Genomic DNA, 18,925 nt, shown 5'->3' with positions numbered 1-18,925 from the left:
AAAATATACTCAGTTAGGCCAAGGTCACTGACATGGGCACACTCCTCCAGGGTTTGAATATAACATGCTGGCTAGAGTAATGAGCATAGTGGTAACAGTTTTGAAAAGGTTGGCTAATGAAAGCTGGGACTCCACAATAACATGAGTTAATGAAACTGAAATGCCAGATCTTCTCAGCATACTGTAGGCAAAGGAATGCAAGTTTTGGGAAAATAGGAATGGATCCATTACGTGCAACTGTCCCAGCCACGTCCTGACTAGAACCCTCTGGGAAGGTCTAAAGGACACCCCTTTCACCAAGATATTAGGATATGCATGAGTGAGGCAGGCCTCAGCATCCTTGAAGAGCTCTGCAGCTCAGAGATACTGGCAGATGAGGCTCTGGTGAAAATGTATGCCCTTATTTCAGCAGAAATATAAAGATTCCACATGGGAAAGGCTCCGCATAGCACTGGGCTGCTTGAGATAATATGGGGCAATGACTACAACAAACCACAGATGGGGCATTTTTTATCATCTCTGGTTTGTGCTGCTGGGTAATAGATTTGGGGGTTCCAAGAAATCATAAACCAACAGCATAGTAATACACTGCTTGACATATGTATATATAAAAAAAATAATCTAGGGGGCCCTAGGTGGCTCGGTTGGTTAAGCCTCTGCCTTTGGCAGGAGTCATGATCCTGGGACAGGGAGTCTGCTTCTCCTTCCCCCTCTGCCCCTCTCCCCTACTTGTGCTCTCTTTCTCTCTCAAATAGATACATAAAATCTTTGTATATATATATATTTTTAAAAGTACAAAGTAAAAAAGAAAAAAAATCTAAGTCTGCAGAACCTAACTGAAGTTGCCAAAGGATGCCTTGTACCCAATACCCAGACCTAAGTCATTCAGAGACTAAGATCCCCAACAAGAGGGAAAATCTGGGAGATTGAGAAAAGATCCTGCAACACAGCCATAGGCATGGTATATCATAAATCCTCCTCCAAGCCAACATTTCTCAACCTCCGTACTACTGACATTTTGGCCTGGATATTTCTTGGGTGTGGCAGCGGTGAGGGTACTGTCCTGTACGCTGTAGAATGTTTGAGAGCATAACCTAGTTTCTACCCATAAGATGCTAGTAGCACACACACATCACCCTTTCTCCAGTCGGGACAATCAAAATGTTTGCTTAAACATTACCAAATATCCTCTGGAGAGTAGGGTTACCAGATTTAGGAAATAAAAACACAGATGAAATTTGAATTTCAGATTCAAACTATTGATTGGGGCATATTTATACTAAAAAAAGTATTTGTTCCTTACTGAAATTCAAATTTAACTGGGATCCCCTGTATTTTATTTGTCAACCCTAACCTGAGGATCAAAATCACTCTTTGTTGAGAACTGCTGATCTAAGCTGGTACCTTTTTAAATGTGCTGAGAACTTATTACAACACTTGGGATTCTTGAGGTCCGCTCCCAGAGATTCTGACTTAGTGGACTGGGTACCCCATGGGGTAATGTCTCTGAATTTTCTTCTTTTTAAGAGTTTATTTGTTTGAGAGAGAGAACATGAGAGAGAATGAGCATGGGGAGGGACAAGGAAGAGGGAGAAGTAGACTCCCCGCTGAGCAGGAAGCCCTGCTCCGGGCTCAATTCCAGGAGCCCAAGATCATGACCTGAGCCAAAGGCAGATGCTTAACCAACTGAGCCACCCAGGCACCTTGGAAGGAGAGAATCTTCAGCAGGCTCCACGCTCAGCACAGAGCCCAAAGCAGGGCTCAGTCTCACGGCCCTGGGATCATGACCTGAGCTGAAATCAGGTATGTAAATGAGGTATTTTTGATACTTGTTTCTTTCTGCTTACCAGATCCAGCTGGCATAATGACATTAATGTACAGGATCAGCACGATGTCCTCTGGGATATCAAGACAATCAAGGTTCCTTCCAACTAAATTAGGATGGGAGGAAAGAGAGAGAGGACAAAGCCCTGGGACATGAACATAAATGTATACTGTTGTGACTGCTATATAAATAAATAGAAATTGTGTTTGATTTTCCTTATTGATTAGAAAGGAAAAGAAAACATTTGATAAGTCAAGAGTTGCATACTAGGTGCCAGGTGTTGTGCTGATCGTCTGCACTAAAGATACAACATCTTGAGTGGCTGCTGAGATTGGAATCACCACCTAGTTAGAATCATAATAATCTGGGGCACCTGGGTAGCTCAGTTGGTTAAGTCACTGACTCTTGATTTAGGCTCAGGTCATGATCTCAGGGTGCTGGGATCGAGCCCCATGTCGGGCTCCACATTTGGTACGGAGTCTGCTTATGATTCTCTCTCCCCCTCTCCCTTTACCCTTCCCCCTGCTCATGCTTCCTCTCTCTCTCTAAAATAAATAAATAAAAGCTTTTTGAAAAAATATCATAATAGGGCATCTGAGTGGCTCGGTTGTTAAGTGGCTGCCTTCAGCTCAGGTCATGATCCCAGGGTCCTGGGTTGGAGGCCCACATCTGGCTCCCTGCTCGGTGGGAAGCCTGCTTCTCCCTCTCCCACTCCCCGTGCTTGTGTTTCCTCTCTCACTGTCTCTGTCAAATAAATAAATAAAATCTTTTAAAAAAATCATAATAATCTAATGCATCCTGTATGATCCATCTGACTTTTGTACCAGCTGAACAGGTGAGTTACACAGAAAGGCTAGAGGAATCCCCACCCCAGTATCATACATCTATGTTGCTGTCATTAATCCCCACAGTCCTCTCAGAGGATGTGTTGTTACTTTTTGGTTCATGTCTTGGTACATAGGAAGCAGGAGTGGAAGGGCAGTTCCAGGGGATTCCATGTGATGCTTCTTGCCATCATAGCTGCTACTCCATGCAGGGCCCTAAAGTTAGACTAAGTTAGGCCAAGACTGCTTCTATCTGCTCATCTCCATAAGCTGCTACTCTGAATTTTTTTTAAAGGTGTTATTTATTTCACACGGACAAAGAGAGAATCACAAGTAGGCAGAGAGGCAGGCAGAAAGAGAGGGGAAGCAGACTCCCTTCTGAGCAGAGAGCCCTATGCGGGCTTGAACCCAGGACCCTGAGATCATGACCTGAGCTGAAGGCAGAGGCTTAACCCACTGAGCCACCCAGGTGCTCCGCTATTCTGAATTTTTTAACTTGGTGGTGTTTTGTGTTCCTGGGAGTCAGTGTCATTTCAGAAGCAGTATTTAATAATTCCCAGAATCACTGGGTATTTCCTTTCAGCTAGTGTATAGTCACCAAGCAAATCTCTTTGAGGCAGTACTATTTAAGGTGTTTCCCTAGACCAGTAACCATTCACTTCACTTAGAAATTCATTAAAAATGAAAATTCAGAGGTGCCCGGTGGCATGTCAGTTATGAGTCTGCCTTCAGCTTAGGTCATGATCTGAGCATCTTGGGATCAAGCCCAGTATTGGGCCCCTTGCTCAGTGGAGAGTCTGCTTCTCCTCCTCCCTCTGCCCACCACTCCCCCACCTCATGCTCTCTCTCTCACTCTCCTCTCAAATAAATAAATAAATAAATAAATAAATAAAAGATGATCTCTCCCTTTGTCCCTCCCTCAGTACTTAGGTGGGCACACATGTGCAATCAATCAATCAATAAGTAAAAAATTAAAATTGTGAAACCTCCCTTTGCCTTCCTTTTTTTAAAAAATTTTATTTATTTATTTGATAGACAGAGATCACAAGTAGGCAGAGACACAGGCAGAGAGGAGGAAGCAGACCCCCTGTCGAGCAGAGAGCCTGATGTGGGGCTTGATCCCAGGACCCTGAGATCATGACCTGAACCGAAGGCAGAGGATTAACCCACTGAGCCACCCAGGTGCCCCTCCCTTTGCCTTCCTAATTACCCCTTCCCTTACTATGCTTTTCTCTCTAGCCCTTCTCACCTAACATACTACATTATTTGGTTATTGTTTATTATCTGTCTTCTCTCACTGGAAGGTGAGCTTTACAAGAACAGGTTCTATTTCATTCACTGTTCTTTTTTTTTTTTTTTTTAAGATTTTATTTATTTATTTATTTGACAGAGAGAGATTACAAGTAGGCAGAGAGGCAGGCAGAGAGAGAGGAGGAAGCAGGCTCCCCGCTGAGCAGAGAGCCCCGATGTGGACTCGATCCCAGGACCCTGAGATCATGACCTGAGCCGAAGGCAGCGGCTTAACCCACTGAGCCACCCAGGCACCCTTCATTCACTGTTCTATCCTTGATGCCTAGGACAGTGCCTGAAACATAGTAGATGCTCAGCAATTGTTTCTAAATTGGCCTGAATGAATGTCATGAAAGTTCTTGGAGAATAGTAAACAGGTATCTCCAGCCTATTGTCTTTACATTAGGTATTGGTTGGCAAGCATTTTCTGTAAAAGGCTTGGGAGTAAACACTTTAGGACTGTGGGCCATGCAGTTGCTATAGCAACCACTCCATTCTGGCACTGTAGCATGAAAGCAGCCACAGACAGTAAGTAAATGAACGGGTGATACGTGGAGAGGAAGCAGAGGAATTGCTCAAGTCTTGGGAATTAGGAGGCGGAGAAGGGAGTTTACATGGAAAGGAGGGACTTCATATGGAAATATTTTATACAAATATGTCTGATTCACTTCTTTTCATGTCTTCTCGCTCCACCATCACAACTAATACTACTGAAGTTACATTTTCCCTTTGGCTTTGATTTTAATATTGTACGTTTAAAACTCCCACAGAATACACTTACTAATACAACCTCCAGGTGGAGTCCTTTCTCTTTTCTCATTAAACTGTTTTTATTATAGTTGACCCTTGAACAACTCCAGAGTTGGGGGTACCAACTATCAGTGCAGTTGAAAATCCAACTTTTGACTCTCTAAAAACTTAACTGCTGATACCCTACTGTTGACCAGAAGCTTACAAGAAACAACTGAGTAACACGTATTTTATATGTTTATATGTATTACATACTGTATTCTTACAATAAAGTGAACTAAAGAAAATGTTTTTAAAATCATAAGGAAGACAAGGATGACACGCAAATTCGTGAAGCGTTCCATATTTTTCTGGGTGTGGTGAAAAAATAATGAATACTGTTTTTCTGAAAATAAATAAATTGGGAAAAAAAATCATAAGGAAGAGATAATACATTTATAGCACTGTACTGTTATTGATACTATAAGTTTACATCGTCTGATTACAAGATCCTCTCTCACTGCCTACATCAATATTGACTTCAAGTTTTTATTTAAATTCCAGTTAGGTAGCATACAGCGTAATATTAGTTTCAGGTGAGCAGTATAGTGATTCATCATTTCCATACCGCACCCAGTGCTCATCACAACAAGTGCTCTCCTTAATCCCCATCACTTACTTAACCCAGGCCCTCCTCCCCTCTGGTGACTATCATTTTATTCTCTACAGTTAAGAATCTGTTTCTTGGTTTGTCTCTCTCTCTCTCTTTTTTCCTGATTGCTCAGTTGTTTTGTTTCTTAAATTCCACATGCGAGTGAAGTCATATTTTCTCTTTCTCTGACATTTCACTGAGCATTATACTCTCTACCTCTATTCACATTGGTGTAAATGACAAGATTTCATTCTTTTTATGCCTGAGTAATACATAGATATAGATATAGATATATAGATATCTCACATCTTCTTTATCCATTCATCAGTTGATGGATATTTGGGTTCCTTCTATAATTTGGCTATTCTGCTATAAACATCAGGGTGCATGTATGCCTTCAAATGAGTATTTTTGTATCCTTTAGGTAAATACCTAGTAATGCAATTGCTGGGTCATAGGGTAGCTCTATTTTTAACTTTTTGAGGAACATCCATACTGTTCTCCAGAGTGGCTGCACTTCAATATTGTCTTAAATGAAACAAAACACTATAGCTATTACATTTATCACTAAAATTAGACTTGAAAAGTGAAAAGATAGGGGCACCTGGGTGGCTCAGTCAATTGAACATCTGCCTTTGACTCAGGTCATGATCCCAGTGTCCTGGGATAGAGCCCCACATTGGGCTCTCTGCTCAACAGGGAGTCTGCTTCTCCCTCTGCCTGCCACTCCCCCTGCTTGTATTCTCTCTTTCTTGTTCACTTTCTCTCTCAAATAAATAAATAAAATCTTAAAAAAAAAGAAAACTACCACAATATTAAATTTACATTAAATATCCTTCACCCTATGTCTTTGAAAGGTTATCCACTTCCATACAATTCTTGCACACAGTGTTCTACAGGATGAACTCTCAGGCAATGATGGTGATAATGACACAAAATGTCTCAATACAGCTCTTGTACAGTTATTAGATTTTCACACAAAGACACACACCCATAGACAACAGTTGCTTATTAACTGTACAGCATGATGACTATTTACTATTTTTTTTTAAAGATTTTACTTAATTATTTGACAGAGAAAGAGACAGCGAGAGAGGGAACACAGGCAGGCAGGGGGAGTGGGAGAGGGAGAAGCAGGCTTCCCACTGAGCAGGGAGCCTGATGAGGGACTCAATCCTGGGACTCTAGGATCACGCCCTGAGCCAAAGGCAGTCACTTAACCAACTGAGAACACCCAGGCACCCTACTATTCCTTAAGTAGAAGTGAACCATCACAAAGATCTTCCTTGTCATCTTCATGTTGAGTACACAGAGGAGGAAGAAGGGGAGGGTTTGGTCTTCCTGTTTCAGAGGTGACAGAGGCAGTACAGGTGGAGGAGGTGGAAGGGAAGGCAGGAGAGGCAGGCACACTTGGTGTAACTTTACAGAAATACTGGTAATTTCTGTCTGACTTTTTTACTTTTTCCTTTCTCTAAATATGTTTCTAACCAGTACCAATCCTTCCACCATTTGCTTTTCTTTCAGTGTCTATGTTGTAAAAGAACTGAAAAGCAGTCTTGAGGGATGCCTCGGTAGCTTGGTCAGTTAAGAGTCTGCCTTCAGCTCAAATGCTGGGGCCTGGGGGGGGGGGGTGCGGGGGGGGGGTGGAGGGTGGCTCAGCGGGGAGCCTGTTTCTCCTTCTGCCTGCTCCTCCCCCTGCTTGTGCTCTCCCTCCCTCCCTCTCTCTCTCTCTCTCTGACAAATAATTAAAATCTTTAAAAAAGAAAACACAACAAAGATGTCTTGAATAATCAGAACCCTTCTGCCAAATTGTCTAATGTCAGTATGTTTTCTGGAAAGGCTTCTTCATCTTTTCACTGGCTGGCACTGATTTGGAAACCTTCATCTCCATCAGGTCATCTTCTGTTAATTCCTCTGGCATCAGCTCTTAAATTTCTCCAAGATTCCCCCCCCCAAAAAAATAAATAAAATAAATTTCTCCAAGATCCATATCTTGAAACCCTTCATCACAACCACCCTCTACTTTTTTTTTTTCCATATCCACAATCTTGTTCATAATTTCCTTGATTAGCTCTGTTGTAAATCTTTTGAAGTCATGCACAACATCTGGGAAAAGTTTTTCCAGCACGAATTCATTGTTTGAGGCTTTTACAAAGCCTCAAAAAAAAAAGCCTTTACAAAGCCATTATTCAGTGGCTTTTACGGCTTTTTCTTTTTTTCTTTTTTAATATTTTTAAAGATTTTTTAAAAGATTTTATTTATTTATGTGACAGACAGAGATCACAAGTAGGCAGAGAGGAAGGCAGAAAGAGTGGAAGGGAAACAGGCTCCCTGCAGAGGAGCCTGATGTGGGGCTCAATCCCAGGACCCTGAGATCATAACCTGAGCTGAAGGCAGAGGCTTTAACCCACTGAGCCACCCAGGCACCCCTTGTACGGCTTTTTCTATTAGAGCAGTAGCACCTCCAATGGTGTGATCCTTCCAGATTTTCATGATGTCCTCTCTATTCCAGTTCTCTTTCATATGTTGACAATCATTTCCTCAGAGCACTGTGTGTATGGAGCTTTAAAGGTCCTTATGACCCCATGAGCTAGAGGTTGAATTAGACACATTTGAGGGCAAGCAGACCACTTCAGCACCTTTGGTGTTGAACTCATGGGGTCCGGGTGAACAGGGGCATTGTCCAAAATCAAAAGAATGTTAAAAGGCAGTCCCTTCCTGGCATAGTACTCCTCTGACTTCAGGAACAAAGCTTTGATGGAACCAATCCAGAAAAAGGGTTCTCCCTATCCAGGCTCTCTTGCTAGACAAACAAAACAGTAGCAGCTGGTGTTTATCTTTCCCCTTCACAGCTCAGGGGTTAGCAGCTTTATATATAAGGCAGTCCTGATCATAAACCGACTGCATTGACCCAAATCACAGAGTTAGCCTCTCCCTTCCGGACTTAAATCCTGCGGCTTGCTTCTCTTCCTTACTAATAAATGTCCTTTGTGACACTTTTTTTTTTCAGAATAGGTCACTTTGGTCTGCATTAAAAACCTGTTAAGGCAGATACCCTTTCTCCTCAATGATTTTCTTAATGGGTCTGAGAACTTCTCTAGCTGCCTCTTGGTTGGTGGAAGCTGCTTCTCGTGTTGATATTTTTTAATCTGAAGTTCTTGCTAAAATTATCAAACCATCCTTTGCTATTATTAAGTTCTCCAGCTTTAGATCTTTCATTTTCCTTTTGCTTTAAACTGTCATATAATGACACCCCACTTTTTCTAGAATCATATTAGAGTCTACCGATATGCCTTCCTTACACTAATCCTGTACCCAAATCAGAGCTGCATTTTCAGGGCACCTGGGTGGCTCAGTCAGTTGAGCGTCTGCCTTTGGCTCAGGTCATGATCCCAGAGTTTTGGGATGGAGTCCCTCAGGCTACCTGCTCAGCAGGGAGTCTGCTTCTCCTTCTCTCTCTGAACCCCAGCCCTTCCCAGCTGATGCTCACTCTCTCGCTACCTCAAATAAATAAATAAAATCTTTTTTTTAAAAAAGAGCTCCATTTTCAATATGAGATAAAAATGTATTTTGCAAAGAAGTGCAAAGTTTTCACCCCCATTGGTGTAGCTACAGTGACAGTTTCACAAATTTCCTTTTTCTTTTTCTTTTCTTTTTTCTTTCTTTCTTTTTTTTTTTAATGCTCCTCATGCTGGATTCATTTATCTTGAAATAGCAGGCAACCACACTGCAGACCTCAATCTACAGTACATATCAAGCAACTCAACTTTGTCTTGTAATGTCATGACTTTCCTCTGTTTCTTGCAAGCGCTTTGAGCATTACTAGTGGTACTTACTATGGGTCCCCTGGCGTTACTCAAAGTTTACAGTGTTGCACTAAGCATCATGAAAAATGTTTGAGAACTGTGAGAGAACACATTTTACTGTGACACACGATATACTGGAGAGACAAACGGGTCATACGGAGATTATTACTGTAACACGGCATTTTAAATGGGTACTGGCAACACTTGAGCTCACTGCCATAGCTAGGAGAGGTGGCTACAAAATTCTTGCAGTATATAGTATGTATTACAGTTCATTTTATGTAGGTATGATTTAATACTGCATCTTTGCATTTGTTTACATCTGTCTTGACCACAAATGGCACCACGTATGGTCTGTATTTGTGTGGGTACTTTTTTTTTTTTTTAAAGATTTTATTTGTTGATTTGACAGACAGAGATCACAAGTAGACAGAGAGGCAGGCAGAGAGAGAAAGAGGGAAGCAGGCTCCCTGCTGAGCAGAGAGCCCGATATGGGGCTCGATCCCAGGACCCTGAGATCATGACCTGAGCCGAAGGCAGCGGCTTAACCCACTGAGCCACCCAGGCGCCTCTGTGTGGGTACTTTTTAAAAAAAGATTTATTTATTTATTTGAGAGCAAGAGTTGAGGTGGGGGCGGGGTATAAGAGGAGGAGAGGGAGCCTGAAACAGATTCCGTGCTCAATCTCATGACCCTGAGACTACCACCTGGATCAAAACCAAGAGTCAGATGCTTTACCAGCTAAGTCACTCAAACATCCCCGTGCACATACCTTTTGATAAATTTTATTTTTTTATAATAGATTTTTATATATTTTATGGTAGTAAGTGACAAAATAATATCTACATATATTTTATGCACTCATGACATACCTAACTTCTCAGTTTTCTTGATAGATCTAGGCTATGCAGTTCATCTGTGAGTTTTTTCAAATTGTTGCAAATATCAAAAAAAATTTCCAATATATTTATTGGAAAAACCTATGTATTAGTGGACCCACACAGTTCAAACCCATGTTGTTCAAGGGTCAACTGTAGTTTAGTCCACAAATATTTACTGAGCATCAACTATGTGCCAAGATATAAGTGTTAGGATATAGCTTTGAATTAGACAAAGACTCTCTCCTCAGGAAGCTTACATTCTAATGAAGACAGATGATAGATAGATAGATAGATATAGATATGATCATTTCAGAAAGTGGTACGTCAAACAAGGAAGTTACATAGAGTCATGGGAGCCTTCCTTGAGGAAATACCACTTGAGCTGAAAACTGAAGAGTAAGAACCAGCCGTGCAAAGATCTGTTTGTTCGTTTGTTCTTTCACTGTGGTACAATATCTATAACATAAAATTTCCCACTTTTGAGTAGAGTTTTGTGACACCGAACACCACCACCCGTCTCCAGAACTTTTTCATTTCCCCAAACTGAAACTCTGTAGCCGCTAAACAATCACTCCTCATTCCCCCTTTACCCCGGTAGTAACCACTATCTTACTTTCTGTTTCTATGAATTTGACTCCTGTAGGTCCCTCATACAAAGGTTTATTTGTCATACGGTATTTGTCCTTTGATGACTAGCATATTCCACTCAGCATAATGTCACCAAGGTTCATCCATGTGTCAGAATTTTTAAAACGGGGGCGCCTGGGTGGCTCAGTGGGTTAAGCCTCCGCCTTCGGCTCGGGTCATGATCTCAGGGTCCTGGGATCGAGTCCCGCATCGGGCTCTGTGCTCAGCGGGGAGCCTGCTTCCTCCTCTCTCTCTCTCTCTCTCTGCCTGCCTCTCTGCCTACTTGTGATCTCTCTCTGTCGAATAAATAAATAAATAATCTTTAAAAAAAAAGAATTTTTAAAACAAATATTCTATTATAAACATAGACCACGTTTTGTGGTGTTCTTCTACTGATAAGACACCTGAGTAATTTCCATCTTTTGGCTGTTGTATTACTCACAAGTGTACAAATCTCTATTGAGTGCCTGCTTTCTATTCTTTCAGTATATACCCAGAAGTAGAATTGCTGGATCGTATGGTAACACCATGTTTAATCTTTTGAGGAATTGCCAAACTTTTCCATAGCGGCTACTCCACTTCACACTCCCATCAGCAAAGCACAAAGGGTCCAGTTTATATCCATGCCAACTCTTGTTACTTTCCTCTTTTTTTTTTTTCTTATTATTTCCTATTGGATATGAAGTGGTATCTCATTATGGTTTTGATTTACATTTCCCTCATGATCAGTGATGTTAACCATCTTTTCATATGCTTACTGCCCCTTTTTAGATAATCTTTGGAGAAAGGTCTACTCAAGTCCTTCTGCCTTTTATAATTCGGGTGTTTGGCTTTTGTTGTTGAGCTGTAGAAATCCTTTATATATTCTAGATATTAGCCCTTATCAGATAGATGATTTATAAATATTTTCTGCCATTCTGTGGGTTGGCTTTCCACTTTCTTAATAATGTCCTTTGAGACTTGCGAGTTTTTAATTTTGAAGAAGCTCAAAGATCGGTTTTTCTTTTGTTGCCTGTGCTTTTGGTGTCATATCCGAGAAATCACTGTCATGAGGCTTTTCCCCCTTGTTTTCATCTAAGAGTTTTATACTTTTAGCTGTTATGGTTAGATCTTTGGTTCATTTTGACTTAATTTCTGTATATGGTATAAGGTAAGGGTCTGACAGTTCTTTTGTATGTGGATATCCAGTTTTTCCAGCACCATTTGTCAAAAAGACTGTCTTTTCCCCATTGGACATTCTCTCTATTCCATTTCACTGGTCTGTATTTTTTGTTTATGCCATTACCACTGTTTTTTTTTTTTTTTCAAGATTTTATTTATTTATTTGACACAGAGAGATCACAAGTAGGCAGAGAGGCAGGCAGAGAGAGAGAGAGGGAAGCAGGCTCCCTGCTGAGCAGAGAGCCCCCTGCGGGACTCAATCCCAGGACCCTGAGATCATGACCTGAGCCAAAGGTAGCAGCTTAACCCACTGAGCCACCCAGGCGCCCCACCACTGTTTTTTGATTACTACAATTTTGTTGAGGTTAGAGTTTTAGATCAGAGGTCACAGCAATTACAAAGAACTAGAGTAGGGAATCAGTGAACTTTTTCTATAAAGGGCCAAATAGAAAATACCTGGGGCTTCAAAGGCCATGTGGTCTCTGTCACAATTACTCCACCTGCCATTATGGCCCTAAAGTAGCCGTAAATGATACAGAATCAGATGGTTGTGGCTGTGTTCCAAAAACACTTTATCTTAATTGGTGGCAGGACAGATTTGCTCCAGAGGCAATATTTCGACACTCTTCGAACTAGAAGTCACATTTGGGCATTTTCAAAGGCTTAAAGGAAGGCCTGTGTGACCAGAATAAAGGTTAGAGAGGAGGAAGGAGCTGAGGCTGGAGAGGTAAGTCAGAGCAGATCACAGAAACCTGTAGAACAAAGGAGAATTTGACTTACTCTCTCTCATTCACTCACCAAACATCCATCAGGGACCTTCTGGGAGCTAGGGGCTGGGACTACATAGACTCCATCCTCAGCCTCCGTGGATTTCTGATATAGAGAAGTGAGAGCTAAGGAGTTTTAATACAAATCATACTTCCTGAGTCATGACCTATGTTCCACTCCCTCACTTGAATGAATCATGGGAGGTGCTCAGAGCTTTATCCTACTGCTTAATTTTTTTTTTAAGATTTTATTTATTTGACAGACAGAGATCACAAGTAGGCAGAGAGGCAGGCAGAGAAAGAGGGGGAAGCAGGCTCCCCGCTGAGCAGAGAGCCCGATGTGGGGCTCGATCCCAGAACTCTGAGATCATGACCTGAGCCAAAGGCAGAGGCTTAATCCACTGAGCCACCCAGGCGCCCTACGCTACTGCTTTAGTTCAAGCCTTTATTCACTGTCTCCAGGATGATTGCCACATTCTGTTCAAACACCTCTGTCTGTAGCCTCACCTCCTTCCAAACTAGCCCCCACATTGCAGCAAGACAGCTCCTAAAATGTAACTATGATTGCACTCCCCAGCTTCAAACTACCACTCTATCACTGTTAAGTCCAAACCCTTGGGATGATACATAAGGCCCTGAGTGAGCAGACCCTTGCCAACTTCTCAGCATCATCTGCTCTCTCTCCCCTTGGTGGGAAGTGCTAGCTGACGACTTGGGGTATTAACTCACAAAAACCCTCACAAGAGCATGTTTGACTCATGATTAAGCCCTGCATACCACCTACATTAAAGAAGGGTATTTGATATCTATGTGAATTCTTATTGTATGTGTCTCTGTTATAAAGTACAATTATGAATTGAGCAAGACCTGGTAATAAAACTACAAACATATAGAGCAAAAGCCCTGCACTGCTGAGTCAGTTAAGCCTCGCAACTCACTTCCAAGGTAAGTCATACCATTGTCTCCATTTTATAGATTAGGAAACAGACACAAAAGGTTAACTTCCCCAGGATTGCACAGTTTGCTTAAGTGAGGTCATCAATATTCAGACCCAGAAATTCTGGCTCTATAATCTGTGTTATCAAGCACATTGTGCTCCCTCACTAAACCATAAATATATTCTTTTAAAATACTGACAAGCTGAGCCTATAGTCTAAGAGGGTGACCGCTGGCTGGCAGCATCAGATTCATCTAGAAGCTTATTAGAAATGCAAATTCTATGGGATCTCTCTCTCTCTGTGTCAAATAAATAAATAAATAAAATCTTTAAAGAAATGCAAATTCTATACCTGGGACCTGACCCACTGACTCAGAATCTCTGGAAGTAGGGCCCAGGAAGCTGAGTTTTAGCAAGCAATCCAGGTGATTTTTTTTTTTTTAAGATTTTATTTATTTATTTGAGGGAGAGAGAGAGAGTGAGAAAGAGATAGAGCATGAGATGGGGGTGAAGAACAGAGGGAGAAGCAACACCTGAACCGAAGGCAGATGCTTCATTGACTGAGCCACCCATGCACCCTCCCCGGGTGATTTTTAAGCATGATAAAGTTTGAGTTTGAGACAGGTTCCTGTGGAGTAAAGACCTTAATAAAGGCAAAGCTTAAGACAAGCATGAGCATCAATGACAAAGAAGTAGAAACAGAACTCTTTTTAGCGTACAAAATTTTCTAAGTCCAACGTAAAAAGAAAAGCAGACCTAGTACAGAACACTACAGGATGTTAAAGGTCCTGAGAGGTTGGAGAAAGTACAAGATAAACCTGACCTTGGAGCCATCAGGCTGGGGCTCAAATCTAGCACTCCCACTAACCAGCTGTGTGCCTTGTAAGAAATGGCTTAACCAGCGTCTCAATTTCTTCACTAACAAGTTAGAATAATAAGCCCTTTGACCTGCTCCCTATGATGGTTGTGAAAATCATGTGGGATAAGACATGTGACGATGCTTTGTATGGCAGGATAACATGGTGATGGAATTTGTTTTCCTGCTGGAACTCCTTACCGCAGAATATATGCATCTTCCCTTCTACTCAGGAAGCGGATAAGATTTTGAGTCTTGTAGTGACTCAAGATTTCTCTTCAGCGTAGGTTGGAAGAGATGCACAGCTGGAATGAGAGGTTGCTCTGGGCTTGACTAGAGAGAACAGAGGGAAGTGGCCTCAGCTGAGAAAATGGCGCCAGAGCTTTGGCAGATGGTGGTGGAATACCATTAATATATCTGAACTCGGGTGCCTGGGTGGCTCAGTGGGTTAAGCCACTGCCTTCGGCTCAGGTCATGATCTCAGGGTCCTGGGATCGAGTCCCGCATCGGGCTCTCTGCTCAGCAGGGAGCCTGCTTCCCCCTCTCTCTCTCTCTCTGTCTGCCTCTCTGCCTACTTGTGATCTCTCTCTGTCAAATAAATAAATAAAATCTTTAAAAATATATATATATATATATCTGAACTCATCTGTGGCTTTACAATTTATCCCCCCCTGAAAAGTTTAATTAAAACCTGTAACAGCTTCGGCCAATGTTCAGTCCCAGACATTCTCACCACCTAGCAGTTGCTATTGTGCGGGCTGTTTACAAAAACCTCTGTTCTGACTGGTCAAGGTTTGTGCCACACAGTTGTAAAATTTTTAAGTAACACCTCTGGTGATACCACAATGTTAGAAAGGGATGTTACTCGAAGCTTATTTCAAACAGAAGCAATTCTTCTCCCTCAGGGATGGTTTCATGGGTTCCCACTGCACTTCACGAGGCCGGCTCATTTCTCGGACCCTTGACCCCAGTGCCTACTCCCCGACTTCATGACATAGTTTCGGCGTGTTCATTCATCACAACACAATTTATAATTTATTCTGTTTCAAGTATATTTCTCCAACTGAGGAAGCCATGAGCTACTATTCCGGAAGAACTCCCATGTGACTGTGGGTCAGAATTCTATTTCTAAGCTGGGGCTTCTTCTCTTCATTTCCCGAAGCTATGACATCCCAGGCCACCACACTCTTTACTTTCCCCCTTTTTTCCCATTGCTATTTTCTCCCCTCAACTACGGACAGAATAGGTAGACTTCTATCTATTCATTTTTTTCCCTCTTAGTTTGTCTCTTTTGGATTAAACTCAACTTTCAGATAAATGTGAATCATTTAAGAGAGGGAGCTACTACCAGGAGAGATAAAAGGCCTCTCATAAGAAAACAAAACATATTACTTATGTTCCTTACTTGAATTGATGTTCAATCTTGTAGTAGATTCATAGGCCTTACAATCTTTATACCTCAAAATGGTAGGTGGAAGACATCAGTTATTTTTCGAGCATGCATAATTTTTAACTGAAACTGAAATGATCAAAGTAACTGCTAGTTGTACCTGTTGAGGTGTGGTAGGACACTTAATCCCCTAAATTGTAAAAATTAAAAAAAGATTTCTGGCTCTGCCTAAAGTGACCCACGCAAGTCTAGGGAGCAGTCAAACATTCTCTTTCACTTGGGGTGACTTGGCTTACCACATCTAGGAACTGTTGAACAGAAACCCCCAATTTTATTTTATTTTTTTAATTTTATTATTATTATTTTTTTTAGAAACCCCCAATTTTAGAGATAGTCCATTGAGCAGATACAACCAGGGTAATGCATGGGGACTGATTTTCTTTTCAGGTGCTCTTCGTAAATCACATACCTAGTTAAATACCTTCATTCCACCAGTATCCTCCCAGTCCTTTTCCCCCCAAAGCAAAAAAACCTAGAGGGCTGAAGCCCTTATTATTCAAGGCGTGGTTCACAGACCCACAGATCTGAGGCTGCCTGCAAGTCTGTCGGAAATGCAGAGTCTCAGGCCCAAACCAGACCCACGGAATTCTGCTGCCTTTTAACTCAATGTCCAAGTGATTCATATTCACATTAAAGGATGAGAAGTACTGATTTAGGTGACACGTTTGTTAAAGAGCATTCCAAAAAGAACCAAGATTCTCTACTCCGAACACTTGAAAAAATAAAAACAGACAACTCACTTCAATTAGGACGTGCGATGCTGGATGGAAAGCAGCCCAACCTTCGTAGGGAGGCAGTGGTGATGCAGAGACTTCTACTCTGGTAGGTTTTCCTATAGAGACTTCAGCCCCAGATCCATGTCCCTTAAAGTTCCAGGAGCTTACTTTTGCCAGCCCTGGGGCACAAGGGAAAGAACCAGGGAGAAAACGTAGCAGCCCCTCAGCAAGGTCCTGCAAGGACCAAAAAGACCAAGACTTTCCAAAGAAACTAGCCTTGAGGAAATGGCCAGGGGTGTAAATGAACAGTTCTCATCTCTCCCTGATTTCCTTCCTTCTCCCCCAGGAGCCCGGCATTACCCACATTTTTTTCTTGACTACTCAGATTCAAACCGATGACCTAATGCCTCCAATCTGTCTGGGATCCTTTTCCGGAGTTCCTGGCAAGAGGATGGGAAAGAGAGAAAAGGCAAGTGTCAGAGAGATATTTTTATCTTTTTCTTTGTGCAGCAGAACCTGGTAACAGCATCTCCGACACTAGCGACAACTTGAGGAAGAATCAAAACCAATCCTAGCAAATAGTTGCGCTCTGTGTAAACTTCCTGTCTTTCGCTAGCTCTGACGAAATGGAGGTGGGGGGTGTCTCCACTCATAGGCCCTGCCTTCTAGCAAAAAAAGTGCAAACAAGAAGATAACACGTTTAAAAGGAAGTGAAAGAAACCAAAGCAAAGACAAGAGTTAGGTTTCAAGGCAAAGACCCACCAGCGATTGGAAGAGAGAGCAGCTCTATTTCAAACATGCTAGTCTTCTAATGTTCTCCTTTTCTAACCCAGAAATAGAATAGGAAGGTAAGACTGTATTAAATAAGTATTTCATCTTCCGAAAACGTGATGGTATTAAGTGAAATAATAGGACATTAACTAAGAGCTTCTGGTCCCTCTCTTTACTAATCTTGACAAGTCTTTTCACCCACGCTTCCCCAGTTACAAAAGGGTGAGCACAATGATGCCGTCCCTACAGAGACTGGCACAATGATATGAGATGTGCAAAATGTCAGCGACTGAGCTCGCCATGATTTAAGTTCTCTTTATATTTAAGTCACCATTCTGAGTCTTCTTTTGCTCATACCTGAGCACAAAGCAGGCACTCAATAAATATATTTGTTTTCCTCCACCTTCTTCTGGCATTCAATAAATAATGATTGAAATGAAAGTTAAAAAAAAAATCTTGATGTGTTAAGAAATTCTACCTATTTATTTTTATTATTTTTTAAATGGTAGTAAAATAAAATACGCATTTTAGCTGTTTTTACATGTGTGGTTCAGTGGCATGAATTGCATTCAGAAGTTTATGTAACTGCCACTACTATCTATTTCTAAAACTTTCTCATCTCCCCAAACAGAAACTCTGTAATCATAAAGAAATAGCTCCTTCACGGTTGGTTCTTTTTGTTGTTGCTGTTGTTTTTTAATATGGGGATCAGTTTTTAATCTGGGGAGGATCCCTCCTCCCTCACGGTTGTAGTTGCACTTTAGGAACCCCTGAAGAGAAAATATATAATGCCAAGAATAACATAGATAACTCTTTTAAATAAATTTACATTTTAATCACATAATATATCTTTGAGTATTTGAAATATATGAGATTCTTCTTCTTCTTTTTTTTAAAAGATTTTATTTATTTACTTGACAGAGATCACAAGTAGGCAGAGAGGCAGGGAGAGAGAGAGGAGGAAGCAGGCTCCCCGCTGAGCAGAGAGCCCAACGTGGGGCTCGATCCCAGGACCCTGAGATCATGACCTGAGTGGAAGGCAGAGGCTTTAACCCACTGAGCCACCCAGGTGTCCCAAGATTATTCTTCTTGCAGTAAAATTTCTGCCATCTTTGTGGATATATCTAGACTGCTAATTAATGTGTTCTACATTTTCTTTTTATAATTTTTATTTTTTTAGAGAGAGAGTGAGACCAAACAGGGGAGGCACAGAGGGAGAGGGAGAGAGAAAGACTCTTAAGCAGACTCCACATTCAACATGCAGCGCAATGTGGGGCTCAATCCCATGAGCCTGAGATCATCACCTGAGCTCAAATCAAGAGTTGGACACTCAATCAACTAAGCCACCCAGGCGCCCCTCCTTTTTAAATTTATAAAGCTGATTATTTCCTTTTGAAGAGAGAAGAGAAACCAGCATTTATTGATACCCACTGAGTACCACTGAGGATTCAAACGTCATTTCATTCTTTGTCATAAACATGAATAAGGCTGAGAAATCGTTTATGTGGTATTACTGTAATCCTGTGTGAAAATTTTCCTAGTTATTGCACAGTTGACCAATCTACTGTGATGTAAGCACATAGGCAAAGCAGAGATGCTATATCTTGCCTGGAATGTAATTAAGCAAGGCATGT

General features: G+C 41.5%; 1 protein-coding gene across 1 annotated transcript in view; it reads right to left on the bottom strand.

Annotated features, from left to right (window-relative positions):
- The window catches only part of ABCG2 (ATP binding cassette subfamily G member 2 (Junior blood group)), a 161,425-nt gene extending 144,384 nt beyond the window's left edge, over nt 1-17,041 (bottom strand). The window contains exon 1 of the mRNA XM_044224548.1: nt 16,545-17,041. The gene's annotated coding sequence lies outside the window, so the exon portion shown is untranslated. The remainder of the gene's footprint in view (nt 1-16,544) is intronic.
- Nucleotides 17,042-18,925: the final 1,884 nt, after the last annotated feature.

Source organism: Neovison vison, chromosome 11, assembly GCF_020171115.1.
Source record: "Neovison vison isolate M4711 chromosome 11, ASM_NN_V1, whole genome shotgun sequence".
Taxonomy (NCBI): domain Eukaryota; kingdom Metazoa; phylum Chordata; class Mammalia; order Carnivora; family Mustelidae; genus Neogale; species Neogale vison.
Note: the sequence above shows the minus strand (reverse complement) of the source record. Positions and strands in the feature narration are given on the sequence as shown.